The sequence below is a fragment of the Arachis duranensis genome, chromosome 2, assembly GCF_000817695.3.
Source record: "Arachis duranensis cultivar V14167 chromosome 2, aradu.V14167.gnm2.J7QH, whole genome shotgun sequence".
In the NCBI taxonomy this organism is placed as follows: Eukaryota; Viridiplantae; Streptophyta; class Magnoliopsida; order Fabales; family Fabaceae; genus Arachis; species Arachis duranensis.
The window spans coordinates 34178015-34182939 of record NC_029773.3 but is presented as its reverse complement, the minus strand read 5'-3'; positions in this window follow the sequence as shown (position 1 = coordinate 34182939).

Sequence of the window (4925 nt, the reverse complement as noted above, 5' to 3'; positions counted from 1 at the left end):
TGTCATCACAACACCAAACTTAAACCTTGCTTGTCCCCAAGCAAGAAAAGAATCATGCAATAAAGATTGACAATCCAAGGTAAGAAGAATAGCAACTCAATGTTCATGGTAAGCTAGTTTTCTATGCATGCTTCAATCACAAAAGAAATGTAAATGATTGATGCTTCTATCTGGCTCATTTTATGAAATCTTTTTCTTATAATTCTTCCTTGAAACAAGCTTTTGATTTTTGCTTCTCCTTTTGGGTGCTTTGCCCCATGGGTTGATAACAAAGCTACGACTTCTAAATGCTTTGTTTTCAAGTATTACCACTTGATACATAAGCACCACAAGCATTTAATTAGAGGACTTCATTAAGCTCATCATTTTTTTTCTTTTCTTGACTCTCTAATCATTGATGCTCAGATCCTTGAGCTTTGAGGGAGTGCTTTTACACTTGAGCCTAGCCTTGACTTCTAGGTGTTTTGTTTTCAAGCATTTGGCTTGATACATAAACACCACAAGCACTTAACAATTAAATTGCTATTGGTACTCAGAGCCTTCAGCTTTCTCATTCTTTCCCTTTTTCTTTTCTTGCTTTAATTGTATTTGGTTCTTCAAGGTTTTCATGATTTCAAAAGATTTCACAAAATGTACAAGATGAAAACTTTAATTAAATAAAATCTAATTCAATTGAGCAACAATCGAACATACTAGCTTTCCAATACTTGTATGCACATGCTAAACTCTTCTTTAATGCCTTGTTTGTTTATGATCATGATGATTTACTGCTTTTGAACTCACAGAATTCAAGTTGGTAGTTATAATGCCACAGCAACATATTACAAATCAAGATTCAAACTATGCTTATTCATACACACATGTAAACAGAGAAGATAATAAGACAATCATGCAATTTAAAGTGCGGGAAATAAATGAGAGGAAAAGGAACTTTACAACCTTGCAATTCATCTTCTCTATTATTGTCATTTTCCTCCCATTCTTCTCCTTCCCATACCAACTCAGAATGCTTGCTCATCCTCAAGCAACAATTAGAATAATGGCTGTGGGGCTAAGATGGATCATGAATGTCTTACACAATGAAATGTTAGCATTACATGTGTTGCAGGCAAAATTAAAGATAACAATCAAGGCACAAGAGACAGAGACATTTTGATTGCATAGATAAGAAGGTGAGCACAATACGTTGTATAAAAGATAAGTGGCACACCAAACTTAGTGTGACACTTTCACTTGAAATTAATGCAAGTATCTAATAGATATTGGAACCAAATTTTGTTGCATAGCAACACCAAACTTAGAATGCAATCATATGTCAATTTTATTTAAAACAAAACTAAATGAAACTGTTGTATGTTAAAGACAATCACCAAGCCAATAATATGTCATGAATAAAGCTCTCTTGGTAATGTATTAACAAACACAGTAAATAAGCAAACTAAAATGAAAGCATTAAAAACAAAGAATTAACTAAAGTAAACAGAATAACAAAATATCAAACCAAAAGAAAATTAACACTGCAAAGACATTATGGTTATGCAGACAAGTGGTGTTGCTGAATGATTTGATAGAAAAATAGGTGGCACACCAAACTTAGAATCTTGGTGTGTCACTTTCATTTTTTTGATTTGATGCAATCATCCAAAAAGATTAAAAACAATGTGTTGCATGGCAACACCAAACTTAGAATGTAACCATATGCCAATTTATTGAATTTAAACAAAGTAAATGAAGAAAACAAAGCAGAGAAGAGAAATTATACCTACGGTTGGGTTACCTCCCAACAAGTGCTCTTTTAGTGTCATTAGCTTGACATGTTGTTCTTTACTTTCTTCCTCTTCTTCCAGTTTGTTAGGAGGTATGACTTCAAGAGGGGAGAAGTTTCAGCTATTATCCCTTCTCTTGGCCTCTTCTCAGCAAGCTTCCTTTTGAATTTGGCTTGATTGAGCTTGCTTGCTGGTTAAGGGACAGGATTGGTGCTTTTGTTAGTTGCCTTCACTTCTTGGATGTCAAGACATGGTTGCTGTGTGATTTTTGGAGTTTGATCTTCATCCAGAGCCTTTTGAATTGGTGGTTCAATGAGCTTGTCCTTCATGTGCCTCTCTGTTTCCCTTGAGTTTGGACATTCTTGATTGTCCTCCTCACTAGCTTGTTCTTCCACTTCCTCTTTTACACTCAACATTTGCTTTAATAGCTCTTTCATGGAGGAGGTTTGTTGATCTTCCCAAGCTTTCTTCATCTCCTCTTCATACCATTCAATCATGGATTCAAGTGTTGAGGTGTTTTGGTCCACGGAAGTTTGTGAAAGTTGTGAGTTGTCATGTGCTCTTGTCATCTCAAGTGTAGTTTCAAGTTCAAATATTTCCACCACCTCTTCCTTCTTCACTAAAAATTTACTTGACTCAGTAGCCTCTTCCTCTTGTTTTTCCTCTTTCCTTGTTGCACTCACCAATTGAGCTAGCTGCACTTCCATGTTTTTGAGGGAGTTTTCTTGTTCTTTCCAGACTTTCATTGTCTCCTCATATTTTTTGAACATGGACTCAAGCTTTGAGAGCCTTGAGTGGTTCATGGAAGTTTGTGTGGGTGGTGAGTTTTGAGAGGGGCTTTCTGTTGAAGTATGGTCAAGTGATGATGTCTTTGGATGAATATCATATGGAGCACTAGAATTCCCTTCCCAGCCACCATTAGAATCATGACTTGCATCATTTTGTGGTTGAGGGAAATATCCCATATGATTTTCTTTCTCATCTTGTGGTTCTGAAGCATAGCTCCATGAATTGGAGTGCCCAGAATTTGAAGTTTCTTGGTGATATTCCCAACCACCATTAGAGATTGGTGATGGTGGGTGATATCCCATAAAATTTTGTTTGACCATAAGATGAGTTGAACTCCATTTGTATTTTGTAAACATCAATGAAATTTGAAATTCATATCACAGAGAAAGAATTTCTTAGTGAGGCAATAACTCAAACACCTTTCTCTTGTTTGCTCCATCCTTTTCTTAGTGGTATCCATGAGGACTTGGTCCAACCTTTGATCAAAGTTGACCCTTTTTGAGTTTGAAAGGGACCTCGGGGATTACCTTCTTTATGGCCACAACTTCATAAAAGTGGTCTTTGATGGTGTTTTTGTGGAAAAACGAGAATTTCCAACACAGAAATCCAACCGGCAAGTATACCGGGTCGCATCAAGTAGTAATAACTCACAAGAGTGAGGTCGATCCCACAGGGATTGATGGATCAAGCAACTTTAGTGGGTGATTAGTTTAGTCAAGCTAACATTGAAGTAAATTGTGTGAAGTTGATCAACAGAAAGTAAATTGCAGGAATGATAAAGTTGCAGAATGTAAATGGGCAGAAAACTTAAAGAGCAAGAAAGTAAAATAGCTGAAACTTAAATTGCAAGAAAAGTAAATTGCATGAAAAGTAAAGGGGGGTTGGGTGCTGGAAATTAAAGAGAGCAATAGATCAAAACTCATAAACTCTTGCAGAAAGCTTAACTTGCAGGAAAGTAAATTGGGATCATGAACAGAAATGTAAAATGAAGAACAAGTGTAGAAGAATTAAATTGCTTGAAAGTAAATTGAAAACCAATGGAACAGTAAAAATAGAAGAGCAGCCAAGAACTCAACTCAATTGCAAAATAAAATTGAAGATCTCAGGGAATTAAAGAGACTAGATCTCAATTCCTTCCTTGATCAAAGTAGAAAGCAGATTGAAGAAGAAGGAAAGATGAAAGCCGTAGAGAAAAACTTGGATCCAAAATTCAATTCACTGAATTATGCAAAAAATCAACAAAGAGCAATCTTAGATCAAGAATGAAACAGAATTCCTTCAAATCTCAATCCAAGATTCAAGACAGAAATGAAAATTAAAAGAGAGAGCTCTCAAATTCTAATGCTCCCTAGTGGAGCTAGCCTCTTTCTAATTGAGCTCCTATTAGAGCCAACCTCCTTTGTGAGATGGAATTGATGCCTTTATATAGGCTTTACAAAGTGAAAATTAAAACAAATTACAATTAAAATGAAAATCCTAATCTAATTGTTCCATGTGCCTTTGAGTGATGATGTGGGCTTTGCTTGCTTTTGGATTTGAGGAGAAATGGGTTTGGTTGGCCTTGATTCAATTTGGAGAGGAATTGAATTTAAATGGAATTTTGGTTGAATTTTGGCCTATGAGTGTTTGCTCCCAGGAGGCTGCCCTGCCCTTGTGGAGGGCAGAGCAGGAAATGGTGCGTGCGACCCTCGTTGTGTGCGTGCTTGGTGCGTCAGGATGCTGCCCTGCCCTTGGGGAGAGCAGGGCAGTGGTGACATGGTGCGTGCCATGCTTCCCTGGGCCGTGTCAAAGTGATGCGCGCAAGCTCCCTTGTGTGTAGCGCTCCCCACTTCCCCTTAGGTGCTTGTGTTCGAACCTTGGTGAAAGCACTTGAGGAGCAATTTTTCCTTGATTTTCCATGAAGAGAGCACGACATTGCCCTGCTCTCCAAGAGGGCAGGGCAGAAAATTAAGCGCTACTTTGCTTTGGAGTGAGGCTCCAGCTTCGAGCCTTGGTGGAAGCACTTTGGTTTATTTTCGCTTATTTTTTGCCCTTAAAGATGCCTTTCGTTCCTGCCTCAATTGTACACCAAATATGGATTGCTATATATCGTTGGAAAGATCTGATAGTCATCTTTCCAATGCAACTAGAAGCACATCAATTGGACGTCTGTAGCTCAAGTTATAGCCCTTTGAAGGAGGCATGGTCATGCTGTGAGCGCCCAGATTTTACCTTAGCAAAAATTCTTGCTTCCAACCTCACTTTGCATCACGATTCTGCCCTGCCCTTGGCAAGAGCAGGGCAGTGTGTGTTGATTGCCTATTCTCCTTTAATTTGGTCATGGGCCACGCTTTTAAAAGCGTGGCCTAAGCCTCCAAAGTGTGCTCCAAC